Here is a 14,848-nt window from a genome sequence, read left to right on the forward strand (position 1 = left end):
TCAAGTGTATTTTCAAGAAGATTATATAGGAAATTGCATACTCTAGTATTTTGCAGAAATGACTGGTAAGGTACCCAAATTTTTTTGCAAGAAAGCTTGTCAAAGTAACAGTAAACCATTAACAAATTCCTGGAAAAAGTTATCTAAAATTGAAGAACGTGTCGTCTGACCTTAAATGACAAAATGTCTTCATTTACAAGAATAGAAGTGTATATTATTATTTTACCAGGTTCAACCGAGTTATGCATTCTGCATTTTAGTATCATCTGTTTCGAAATGGAATGATAAATGATAATTGTTACAATAGATTCACACTTTTGATAAATAAGTGAGATTTCCCACTTGAAGGTCATTATTTTCCTCTTAATTTACAATAATATAATAGAGAGAGAGAAAAATATTTGTGTGAATAGTATAAATTTGTGCTGTCTTGGAGTCATTTTGTTAATCTTTCATTGTTATCATTTATACACTTTCCTTGGTCAAGTTAGAAGATAAAGTGGTTAATTACACCACATAAAATGAATTTTTAAATTCTCATTCCCACTTGCCCCTCTGAAAATGGCCTGCCCCGATGCATTTTATTATGAAAATAAATTTGGAGGGGGGGGGGGGGGGATTGGGCTTGGTATACTGAAAAATTGAAAACATTTTAATGGCTGCCTAAACGTGGATTAACGTTTGATTCCAGCCATGTTTGTTATCATATCATGCATATGGATACAAATTTCTTCATGCATTTACAGTCAAGTCGAAATGAAATGGAATTAAAAGATTAGAATTGGGTTTGTGTACTCGCTTTAGCATTAACAATTTAAAAGAATAGAGCAGTTGTTACTGAACATGAATGGTGAAAAAGGTGTTTTTGAAAAATAAAAAAGTGATAAATCTGCCCCATATTTTTTGCAAATCAGGATAAGAATCTAATTAAATATTAATTTTATGTGGCCTTGAAAGGGAATAAATGCATATATCATATTTATAGAAGACTAAATTAACATTAATGAATTTTTTTTTCAATATTGAAAATCGAGGTCGAGTGGGCGGGCATCTTTGCTAGCCAGAGGTTTTCATTCCAGTCTGCTTCCTATAAACCTTGCCAGATTTTGTCACGAAAAGTTGATGCGGTGGCGCCATCATGATCAAGCGAACAACTTAATATATATATATATATATATATATATATAATTTAATCAAATGAAACAAAGGGTTATATACAAGTTACAGCATATATACAACTTGAAAACGTTGTTTAGTGAGTATCGGAACATAATTAACGATGCCATTAAATAGGAATTCAGATATTTAACTTAGAAAAAGCCAAAAATGTTTTGTATATAGTATGGACCTGTACTGGGGCTATAAATGATGCTGATATATGAAAGCTTTCATTCTTTGAAATAATTAGGTATTGTCATCAACAATATTCCAGACAAAATTAAATAAAATACAGTTCATTGAACCTTTAAAAGAGATAACCATTAGCAGAGAGGTATATACTAACTGGATTGGCAACTTTTACATGTACAATCCCCATGTTTACTGGCTTCGCATGCTATCGCACAAGCCTTGACAAGTTTGTTTATCTCTTTCCAATACCAGTGAAATACATGTATATTGTTTTTAAAGCGATCTTGTAAGTGGCCGCCACCGTTGGGGAGGCAGTTAGCTCGAACACTTGTGTCTCAACTTGTTAAAAGCACTGAATATTTTAACCCAAGATCACAGGTGTGTTTCTTTAAAGTTTAATTACAAGCGCCTGTTTTCACTGCTGCGATTGGATCAGCTACTCGCAGCTACAGCCAATCATAAAATACAGCTTGTCACAGAGTTTTTGTAATGAAAAATGCCAAGGGTTTATGATGAACAGAGTGGACCAAAAACCCTTGGCTTGCGAAAATGGGGGCGGGTGGCTGCCAAAAGGGTACTACTACTGTATGGATAACTCCTCCTGCATTTTTCAAGATTGAAAGTTGTTTCGTAAATGAAAAATACATAAATCAGAGATGTGCACATTACTTGGATTTTGATTTATGATAAATTATGATAAAAGTATTAGCTGTTGAACTAGTTATTATTTTTTGTATGATATTGCTACCCCTATTCTATGGTTAAGTCCTCCTACCGTTTAAAAGATGGGAAGATATTGTTTTGCAGATCAATTGTACATCTTTCAGAATTTCAGAGGTGTTCATATTACATGGATTTTGACTTATAAAAATATATTAGCTGTTGAGTTTAATCATTTTTATGTCCCCCCTTTTTCGAAGGCAGGGCATATTGCTCTGCTGCTCTCTGTCTGTCTCTTTGTCGGTTGGTCTGTAAGTAGGTTTAGTAACAGTTTCCGTTCATTTTACTTGCAGAGGTTGCACGTATTCAAATGATATTTGGTATACAGATTTATTATAATAAGATCTAGGTCAAATTTGTACGTAATCAAGTCATTTTTGACAGAGTTATGATGCTTGGACATAAAAAATTTCCAATTATATGCTGTTTCTCTGCATTTTCTTTGCAGAGGTTGCATGCTGTAATGAACTTTTGTATACAGATTTTTCATAATACTATCTAGGTTAACTTTGATTATGGGTATGATCGAGCAAATTTTGAGAGTTATGGGTCTTGGGACAAAGGAAAATTCCAATTATTTGCAGTTTTCGTTCATTTCCTACACAGAGGTTACACATATTGAAATTCAATTTGGTATTCTGATTTATCATAATTTAATATCAAGGTCAAGTTTGATTTTTGGTATGATCGAGCCCTTTTCAACAGAAATATACCTCATAGACTTAGAGAAATTCCAATTATTTGCAGTTGTTACTGTTCATTTTCTTTGCAGAGGTTGCACTTACTGAAATGAAATTTGGTAAACAGGTTTATCTTGATAATAATATTTAGGTCATTTTCTATTTTCGATAAATTAAGTAATTTATGACAGAATTACGCGCCTTGAGGATTCAAAATTCCAAAATTATGATCCCCAGGGATAGCGAAGGGTCACAAGGGAGGGGGTGAATTTTTACACAGGAATATATAGAGAACATTTTTTTAAAATATCTGCTTCAAGTCTAATTAGTCAGAGAAGCTGTAACTTGTGTGGAAGCATTCTCAGTAGTGCAGATTAGAGTTAGTTCAAATCATGATCTCCTAGGGTAAGGTGGGGCCATAATGGGGATGGAAATTATTTCATAAGAGAAAAATCTTTAATTAGAGCTCGTTTCAAAATACCATCGATTTTCCCACTTTGTGACAGCCTATGTTTGCTAGACTCATTCAGCCGGTAACTTCGCGGGCATCAAAAGCATGCTGCAGCCACAACAATGCATGCGATAGAACCAGTGCAATTGCACTAGAAATAGTACACTGCAGGTCGGAAAACAATTGTTTGGCTTATTTATTATAATATATATTAAGTATTAATAATATGCATCATTGAAATGACTATATAAAAGTTTAGCTTAAACATACGCAGACTCTTAAAATTAAAGAGAGAGAGAGAGAGAGGTTGAAACGTGCAACTGCATTAAAAATAGTGTACTGCAAATGGAAAAACAATTGATACCCTTATACATACTAATATTTGAAATTATTCTTTAGTTTGGAATGACTTTATTTAAATATATGGAGAGAGAGAAAGAGAGCTTGCTTAGCTGGCTAAGCGAGATAGGGCCTCATCAGGCCCCGTCATCACCAACTTTTCTGGAGTCGATATAATACTCAGTCTCAAGTCTGAGTATTGATCTCAAATTTATAATTTAAAAAAAAGGATTTGATTTGGGGAATGAGTTGAGTGGTTTTAAGATTTAGGTGACGGTGGAGCCAGATTAAAAAAAAAAAAGTATTCTTTTCAAAGCACGCTGAATAATATGTCGTTAATTATAGTTGCAGCTTATTAGAATGCACTATCAACATCTCTGGGTTTACCCCTGAACCCTATATACAGGTTAGTGAACTACGTAATTGTTTGCTGTAGCATCTTCGCTGATTAAAAAATGTTGACTGACCCTTGTCCAATCGGACCGTAGTAGGCAGAGTTAAAAATTTACAGCACTTGACTTGAATGAGAGAAGAGAGATAGAAAGTAAGAAAGTAAATCAATCGAAACAATTCAAATATGTAGAGAATCAGTGACCAACAGTGTTCATTAAATCAAAATACAAGCAACATTTGTTAGTAACGCATGTATATATGCTTGCATGCATGCATGCATTATATAAATCTTTGTGAATGAAAACTAAACAGTCCTTATTCATGTGTTTGATGCCGGCAAAGCGACACAGCCAGCTCTAATGCAGTTGTACTGCGTGGAAGTTTTGGGTGGTAGTTGCTATTTTTTCATAGCAAATTAATATGATTTTTCTCAAAAACTCAAATGTTGTGATATATGGTATCACTAATAAGCAACCATCTTAACATTTAATGATTTTCAGTTTTGGGGCTGTGGTCCAAGCCAATTTTGGGGCCACACAAGGGGTTCAAAGTTTGATGTAGGTTAGCGTTTATATGAATTTAGTTCTTCTTGGCAGGGTTCAACTCTAGCCGTAGCTAGTCTGGGAACTGAAACATAAGGTTGGGCTACTAAACAAGTCATAAAACTTGTTGTAAGGGGCTTTTGAAATTTTAAATACCATACTATTACTCAAAGCAATGTGTAAGTATTTTTAAAATGTAGATACAAATTCCAAATAATAGCTATGGAGATTTGAAATTGTCAGAGTGAAATAACTCGGACTTTACTTTTTTATTGGTCGAAGGTGTTTTGAACCGACTTTTCAAAAATATTTATTACCAGAGTGTTTGAAATACAGATGAACAGAGAATGCAAATGGTGCAGGGACAAAGACAGTTGATGATCGTGGGAAAAAATGTGGAATTACTTAATGAATCAAAAATAGCACCGATTGTTTTACTGCTGTTAGCATCATTATGTTGTAACTCTTTAGAATCTCTTTATTTGTGGAAACAATAGAGGGATTTGCATGATAGAACCTTGGTACTAGTACTACTTTTTTAAATTAAAAGCGATGTGGCCTATAGGCCTCATGTTTGTATTTTTACCATGAATGAACTTTCAAACTTGCACCATGATTTGTTTGTGAACACAATCCTCTGAAACCACTAGTTAAGTTTTCATTAAGCTCTCTTGAAAAGCATAAAAAGTGTACATTAGCTTTGCAGGAAATTTGGATTGCATTATACAGTGTATTTCTAAAATAATTTCCCATTTCCTCCCTGTATAACTGCCTTAGTATCATCCAGCATTAGGTTATGGACAGATTATATTGCATTAAAAATCATCAGTTTTGTCTAAATGACAGAAATGCAAATCTATAACATAAATTTCACTCAAGTGATGCTAAATCAGTGTAGGTAGACACAAATGAAACAGAATTTGTTTCCTTAATATGAATGAAAGACATGAAATATACTCTTTGTGATGTAATAATAATATAATTATCAATGCACAGGCACCTGATTTGTGTAGCACCTCTCCTTTGGCTGCTTTAATAAATTTTTTAGCCTAATTTCATTATAAAAGTAAATACATGTAGAGTTATTGCACATATAAGAGACATGATATGAATTATTTGTTAATGAATTATTTGTTAAAGGACAATATGGACTATCACTGACTTTCGGATTACTAATGATAATGAACATTTAAGTTGACAAATTTCACCAAGAAATGCTAGTTAGAATAAAGAAATTTTCAAATGTATTCACAACATAAGCCTAAAGAGGTCTTTTGAAGTTCATTTTAAATGATTTCTAGTTATTTGTAGTTTTTTATTCAACACCATTCAATTTTCATTTTATTTTAAACACTCATTTCATTAACTGTTTTATTTAAACAAAAGATGTGAATTTTTTTAATTAAAAAATATTTACAATGCAGATTTTTTTTATATTTTAGATGCCAAAGAGAGCAAAGTTAGATAATAGGCGGAGTCGTCAGCAAGATAAGATGAGGAAAAGATTGAAAAGAGAACAGCAGGCCAATTCTTCTGACGTCGCACCACCAGATGAGACTTCAGAGTCTATTGACTCTTGCGGGTCATTAGATGGGGCTATCTCAGCCCCCCCTGGTAATATTCCAGGGTTTGGTTGGATGGGGTTTCCATCTAATGAGGAAAAACCCCTGGCCAGGATGCAGGCCTCACCTTGTGTGAAAATGCATCCACCTGCTCCGAGGTTACCATCTCCTCGGAGAAGCCGTCTGTTTGTCAAAAACGTGACAAAGGCACCGTCCCCTGACTCCCCAGCGTGGGTTTGTACTCCTTTGAGGGTACCTGGGCATGATGAAGGCTTTGAGCCTAGCCCAGCAGGTCAGGCGCAGCTGGACTCCTCCGTGTTAAGAGGGTCCAGCAGTATATCAAAAGATGAGGAAATAAAGACAGTATTCAAAACAGCTTCTGAACGTACAAAAAGTACTGACTTGGTCACGGAAAACAATGAGAGAACAAAGACAGTTTTGAAAATGGCTTCTAAACGTAAAAACAGTACTGACTTGGTCACTGAAAACTCTATGTGTTATGATCAAACAATGGATATTGACATGGAAAAAATTGATATGAACTGTGGACATGAAGTTTTATCAAAGAATGAGATTCAGAATAGTAATATGCTAAAAAGCAACCAGAAACATGGTATTCAAATTGTATCAGACATTGACAATGGTTATATGAATGAGAACATCAAAAAAGATGAACCTGAATCTTCATTTGAGAAAATTGATATTCATCATAGATTGTTTGTTCAAAATGGTACATTTATGCAAGAGAATGACAGTAATGTAAACAACACAGTTTTTCAAAAATCTGTTCAGGGGTCCTTCCATCAGGCTCATCCTATGTTTGGTGACAATGCTGGTACTCAGTGCGTTGCAAACTGTTTAGCTGGACTAGCTTTTGAACAATTTAAAAGCAGCAGGCATTGGACTACACAAGACATGAACAAGATCTTAGCTACAGGTGATGAAATGTACACATATCTACAGAGAAGTTCTTCAATGCATAATAGATACTTACTAGTAGATGAGTTACCACAGTTCTTTGAGTGTTTCAACAGAGCATTTGAATTTACTTCAAATTCAACATTAGCAAGTATTATTAGCTTGAATGGTGATGAACCATGCTATGCAGAGTTCAATGCTTACCCTCTGTATGAGGCATTACAAATTGCTTTGTTGAAGTCAAGTGGGTGTTTTGTGTGCTTTGGAGGAAATACATTTCTTATTGGTAAAACAAATGGATTGTACTTTACATTTGATTCTCATTCAAGATCACCTCAAGGCTTATTCAGTAGTAGTGGAAAAAGTACAAGACTTTTGTTTGAAGATGTTAAGGGATTAGAAAAACATATTCAGAAACTTGCAATTTCTATGGGGTATTCAAGGGCTGTTGAATGTAATATAACAGGAGCAAAATGTTGTGCAAAATTAGTGGAAAATGAAAACAAAATATCCAATGCCCCTACAGAACAAAATGAAACGATTCATTGTGAGGATTTATCCAATGGAAATGATGATGATGATGATGATGATGATGATGAAATTGTATTTCTTCATAGAGAAGAAAATAGGTTTGAATTTGTTCCTCTGTCAGAAGCTTCAAAACAAGAGTCGTGCACTAAGTTAGGAATACCGTTTTCTCAAGTAATGGAAAATGCTTGTACATCTGAAAGGCCAACTCAAGATTGTGGAATACCTACGTTATGCAAAGATATCACTGCAGATGGAAATTGCTTTTTCAGAGCTATTTCATATTGTCTAACATGTTCAGAAAATCATCATCATGCTATTCGAAGTGCGATATGCAGTCATGTTCTGAAATATGGCGATAAGTTTCAGTCATTTTTGAGACCGAATGAATCATCAATGCAAAGTCATGTGTCTGTGATGGAGAAAGAAGGAAACTGGGCCACAGAATTAGAAATTCTTGCGTTATCAGATATGTTATCTGTTAATATTTTCACATTTTCAAACGGCAATTGGCTCAAATTCTCTGGAAAAGACATCTATGTATCTCTCCAAACAAAACACGATGGGTTGTATTTAAACCACAAAAATGAGAATCATTATGACGTTGTCCTTGATGTCGGTGAATCATCTGCTCTACATGAAAACAATAGGAAAATAGACTGGAAGTGTAAAGAAACAGATGTACATTCTAAACGAAGAGCACATATTGATAAAGGAAAGAAGAAAAATCAATACAAAAGAGAAATGTATCGAAAAAAATACAAAGGAAATTCGGACTTCAGAAATGAAAAGCTTCTAAAAGCCTCAATGAAGTATAAAGAAGATGATGAATACAGAATTTCACTGAAAGAAAGCAATAAAAAGAGATACCAAAATAATCCAGCTTATCAGTGCAAAATGATGAAGAGAAGTCGAGCTCAATACAATGATCACAGAGAACAAGTGCTAGAAAAAGCAAAATTTCGCTATCAAACTGATGCAGAACACAGAGAGAATATTAAGCAAAAGGGAGTTTTGAAGTATAAGACAGACAGTGTTCATCGATCAACCTGTAAGAATGCAAGCAAACTGAAGTACAAAACTGATGACACATACAGACATGACACGAAAATGAGAAGCTCAAAAAAGTACAAGTTAGATGAGAAACACAGAGAAAATGTGAAAGAACGAAGTATCACTAAATATCGCTTGGATGATGTTCACAAAGAAAAGGTTAAAAGGGCTAGCGTACAGAAATATACAAGTGATGTAAAATTCAGAGAAAAGCTCCTTCGTACAAGTTCATTGAAATACAAAACAGATGAAACTTTCAGATTGAAGTCTCAGGAAAACAGCAAGCATTACTACCATTCTAGCCCACGTATTCAGAAAAAGAAAAAAGAAAGGTCAAAGAAAACAAGGTTGAATAAGAAAATCAAACTCGAAAACTTTAAGGAAGTTATAAATCTATTCAAAAGAAATGCTACTCGGGGTCCAGATTTTGCCTGTTGTTGTTGCCATCGGTTGTTGTTTCAAACTCAAGTCCAGATATGCAATAAAGAAGTTTATGCCAAAAGTGAAAAATCGACAAAAGTGGCAAATGCTTGTATTAAAGATACGTTTTTGCATCATTGTAAAGAATCCTGCACAGAAAATTGTGCAAAGTCATCATTGTGGATTTGCTATACATGCCACCGAAAAATAATTATTGGTGAAATTCCACCCGAAGCTGCAGCTAATGACATGTTTCTCGAGCCTGTCCCTGAAGAACTTTCGCGCTTAAACAGTTTGGAACAGCATTTGATTTCCTTACATATACCTTTCATGAAAGTCATGGCTCTTCCAAAGGGTGGACAGAAGAATATTCATGGTCCTGTTGTTTGTGTGCCATCTGATTTGAAGAAAACAACATTGTTACCTTTAAACAAGGATGAAAACCGTTTGCTCCGAGTTAAATTAAAGAGAAAACTGAGCTACAAAAGTTTCTATGAATATCAATTCATAAACCCAACTCATGTTGTCACTGCACTTGATTACTTGAAGCAAAACAACAGATGGTATGCCGGAATCTCTATAAATAGAGACATTGAGAGTTTGGAAACAGAAGAAGATACTGAACAAGATGAAGTTGAAACATCAAATGAAAATGCTGAACAAATTGAAGTTGAAACATCAAAGGAAGATGACGAACAGTTACAAATAGCAATTGACAGCTGTCTCCAACCTGTAGATATTGCACAGGAAGTGTTAGACCATTTTTTTGATGATGTCTTCAATATTGCCCCTGCAGAAGGAAACAATCCGGTACGGATGCTCCAAGAACAAGGAAACGAAGCAAAAACATTTCCGATGCATTTTCCTTCAGGGAAATTCTCATTTGATGAGCAAAGAGATAAACGATTGACACTTGCTCGATACTTCAATAACAGACTGATGAATGCAGATAATAGATTTGCAAAAGATACAAATTACATTTTCTTCAGCCAGTATATGTCTGAATTAAATCAAGTGATTGAAAAAACTCAGATTTCCATTCGGAAATCGATTACCAAAACTGAAAAAGGAAAAGTCATAAATTCAGACATGCTAAAAAATCCAGAAATTCTATCAAAATTGTTGAGGAGCGATGAAGCAATTAGATTTATGCAACCGATAAGAGGTACCCCTGCCTACTGGTCAGCAATTCAAAAAGATCTTTTTGCTATGCTAAGACAGCTTGGAATTCCAACGTGGTTTTGTTCGTTCTCTTCAGCAGAATATAGATGGAACGATGCTATCAGTTCTTTGCTCAAACAGCGCAATGATGAAAGAAATCCGGATATGTTAGACTGGACAGAAAAAAATGAGATTTTGCGTAGCAATCCTGTTACTGTTGCCAGAATGTTCGAACACAGGTTTCGTATCTTTCAACGAGAAGTTATCCATTCACCGTCAGAACCTATCGGAAAAATAGCAGATTTCTTTCAAAGGGTTGAATTTCAACAAAGAGGATCACCACACATGCATTGTTTGTTTTGGGTGGAAAAGGCTCCAAAGATAGGTGTTGATGGGAAGCAAGCTGTGGCTGAATTTATCGACAAATACGTGACATGTGCAGTACCAACTGAAAATGAAGATTCGGAACTGAGAAGAATTGTACTTGATGTTCAACAACACAGTAAGAAGCACTCAAAGTCGTGCAGAATGAATGGAACAGAATGTAGATTCAACTTTCCGAGGCCTCCATCAGAACGCACATTTATTACAGAAATGCTTGATGACGATGAAAATGATGAAACAGCAGGAAATCAAGAGGTGCAAAATGTTACTAATTCACATCTTACAAGGTCTCAAGCAAAGGAAATTTTATTGAGTGTTTGGGATAAAATTCAAAGTGATTCTCATGAATTTGAAACAACGGAGGATATCTTCAATGATCTTTGTCTGAATCAAGAAGTATACGAAAATGCATTAAATGTTTTGTCCAAAAAATTAATAGTTGTTCTCAAAAGGCAACCAGATGAATTGTGGACAAATCAGTACAACCCATGTCTTTTAAAATGTTGGGATGCAAACATGGATATACAATATGTTTTGGATCCCTTCAGTTGCATCGTATACATAGTCTCATACATCTCCAAATCTGAACGGGAAATGGGAATGCTATTGAAACAAACAAAACTTGAAGCCCAAGAAGGAAATCTGGATGCCAAACAAACATTAAAAAAAATTGGATCTGCATACTTGACACACAGAGAAGTTACTGCGCAAGAAGCTGTCTACAGAGTTTGTAATTTGAGAATGAAAGAAGCTTCAAGAAAAGTAATCTTTATACCAGTTGGAGAAAATCCTACTCGTATGACAAAACCGCTTTCTCAAATGAAGCCCAAACGCCAGGTTGCTAAAGATGATTTAGAAGAAGATGAAGACGACGAAATTTTCATGACAAACATTGTTGAAAGGTATGAGAACCGACCAGACAATAAGGCTTTTAATAACATGTGTTTAGCCGAGTTCTGCTCTGATTATCGCGTCCTTGCCAAATCACAAGTGCCAAAAGGATTTAACAAAAATGTCTTTGAACTTCAAAATTCTAAAGGTTTTGTTCAGAAAAGAACAAGAACAAAAGAGGCAGTTGTGAGATATCCCAGATTTAGCGCAGAGAAAACACCAGAGAAATTCTATCAATCTCGACTACAGCTTTTCCTACCATATAGGAATGAATCACAGCTAAAACCGAAAGATTTTGATACGTACGCAACTTTTTATGACAATGGATGTGTAAAATTGCCTGGCACCAGATCTGTAAAACCAGTGAAAGTTATTGTTGAATCAAACCATGTTCGCTTTGCTGAGAATGAGAATGTTATTGATGAAGCCCAAGATTTGTATGAAAACATCGGAGAACCTGAAGATGCATGGGCAAATCTATGTCCCGAGACAGAACAGAATAGAGATGAATGTGTCATGATGAAATCTACACAGCAGAATTTCGATCATATTGAAGGAGATATACCAGATATTCCAAATGTCTCGAACAAATCTGATGTGTTGTATCAAGTTCAACAAACAAGCGTCTCTAATGAGGAAATGTTAAATATGGTGCAAAACTTGAAAGAAATCCAGCAGAAAGTGTTCTACTACGTGAGAGGCTGGTGTATCAGAAAAATAGTAAATGAAAACCCAGCGCCATTCCATATATTCTTAACAGGAGGTGCAGGAACAGGAAAAAGTCAGATTGTCAAAGCTATTAATTTTGAAGCAACACGCCTTTTCTCTAGGAGCTTGTCGTCACCAGAAGCGTTATCAGTGTTGCTGACTGCTTTTACCGGCACAGCTGCTTTCAACATTGGTGGCAGTACAATTCACAGTGTTTTCTCTCTGACAAAGTTCATGCCACTGCCATACGAACCATTGAAAGAACAGACTTTAAGTGAAATTAGAGTAAAACTCTCAGACTTGCAGATTCTTGTAATAGATGAAGTATCAATGGTGTACAAACGACTTTTATACTACATTCACGAGAGACTGGTGCAAATCAAACAATGCAAGGACCCATTTGGAGGCGTAAGTGTACTTGCCGTTGGTGACTTTTTCCAACTTCCACCTGTGAAACAAAGAAAAGACGAGAGACTGTATATAGAAAATGCATCATATCCAGTTGACCATTGGCAAGAATTATTCCATGAAGTCGAATTGACTGAGATAATGCGTCAACGCAATGATGTCCCATTTGCAAGAGCTTTAAATTTGCTCCGTACAAGAACTTCACAAGAACCTTTAGCAAGCGAAACAATGATCATAGTGAACGATTGCATCAGAGAAGGTCCTGAAGATGTTCTTCATGTATATTCAACTAATGATGAAGTGAACACATACAATTTGAATATGTTGAGAAAGAAGTGCAAAGACTTTAAAGAGATTGATGCAAAAGATTATCAAAAAGATAAAACTTCAGGAAAACTCTGCCTCAGAGAGAAACCATGCCAAACCAAAAATGACAGTTTATCAAGCTCGTTACTCTTTGCTGCTGATGCTCATGTCATGTTGACAAGAAATTGCGATGTCAAAGATGGCTTAGTCAATGGAGTTATGGGATACATTTCCCACTTTGAACATGCAGATGCAGAAAAAGCAAATGTTAAAGCTATAGCTGTTGTATTTGATAGTCATAACGTTGGTAGAAAAACTGGAAAGCGAACAAAGAAAGGAAACATGGTTTTGATTGAAAGAATTCAAGAAGAAATAGTTGTGAGAAAATCAAACGCCATAGTAAGACACCAGTTTCCATTAAAACTATCATGGGCCTGTACAGCTCACAAGGTTCAAGGGATGACTGTAGACAAAGTTGTTGTAAACCTTGACAAGACATTTGCTCCCGGTCAAGCTTATGTGGCATTAACGAGAGTTACTTCAAAAGAAGGATTATTCATCGAAACGAATGACAAAGAAAAGTTGTTAAAAAAATTGTATGCTGACCCAGATGTTAAATCCGCTATGAAAGACATGCAAAAGCTTGATTTTGACGAACCATTTGAATCCCACTCTAACAGCACTATAGTAGTTCTTCATAACATTCAAAGTTTGAACAAACACTTTTGCCACATGAAAGTTGACAAGCGATTTAAAAATGCAGACGTAGTTTGTCTAACAGAAACATGGTTACGGTCTGACCAAGATACTACGCATCTACGCCTAAGTGGCTTTCAGTTTTACCATCTTACAAGAATGAAGGCGTATCGCAACAGCGGAGAACACATGTCGTTACACAATTCAAAAGGTGGCGGGGTCGCTTTGTATCTCAAAGAAAACGATGACAAAAAACAGATTATTCATCATTCTGTCGAAAACATTGAAGCCATTGTTGTCAAGTTGTTGAAAAAAAACATAGTGCTAGTAAATGTTTATCGACCACCAACACTGAACGTAACCGTTTTCTTGCAATCTTTGAAATCTCTCTTAGATACTGTAAGATTGCAAGGCGAGACGTGCATTTTACTGGGAGATGTGAACGAAGATGCAAAGTCAAATGGACCTATACAAACTTTTCTGACTAAGTACGGGTTTAAACAGATAGTAAATTTTTTTACTACAGAGGGGGGAACGACATTAGACCATGTTTATATCTCAAATCCAATAGAAGCACACACAGGTAGGTTCTCCACATTTTACAGTTACCATGAGGCTGTAGTTCTATCTCTGTGAAAATGCACGTTGTTATTAGGCTTGAAACAAAGAAGTGTTGCCTAATGATAGGAGGATACTTTATCAAACTTCACTGTATTTGAAGTACAATTTTACAAACATGTATCATATCCTTACTATATTATTTTGACAGTTTGATAGAATGGAAAATGTTCAACTTTTGGATGGCCATATTAAGTTTCTTGTATATTGTATAAGTATTATTATTTCTCAATGAAAAAATCAGCCTATATGCTCAAACAATCATTGACCCGGCACTTGTATTGATCGATATATTTAAGCAAAGATAAACGATTTTGCAACTAAAATCTGTTTGAATCGTAAGCAATAAAACTAGTTCGAACTGGATTCGGAGATGGAAAAACAATCTACCAATTTATCATTGCAGTTGCTTTATTAGATAATATGTATGATATATGTTATGGACGCTGTAAAACAGTGGTTTTAATTCCGATTCCTGTGTATAAATGTCATAGAATATAAATGGGGTAGTTTTCCCAAATACATGATTTCATTTAAACAGCATTTTTTGAGCAATATAGTTTTTGCAATATTATAATATTTTACTGCAATTCCTGCACAATAGATTTTAGAGAATTATTATTAAAATAATTTCTAATTAACAATGTGAAAATATATTTTATGATCCTCAAGAAACTACACTTTATATTAGAAAATACAAGAGTGCAATTTAACAAAGTT

Source organism: Crassostrea angulata, chromosome 8 (genome assembly GCF_025612915.1).
Source record: "Crassostrea angulata isolate pt1a10 chromosome 8, ASM2561291v2, whole genome shotgun sequence".
Taxonomy (NCBI): Eukaryota; Metazoa; Mollusca; class Bivalvia; order Ostreida; family Ostreidae; genus Magallana; species Magallana angulata.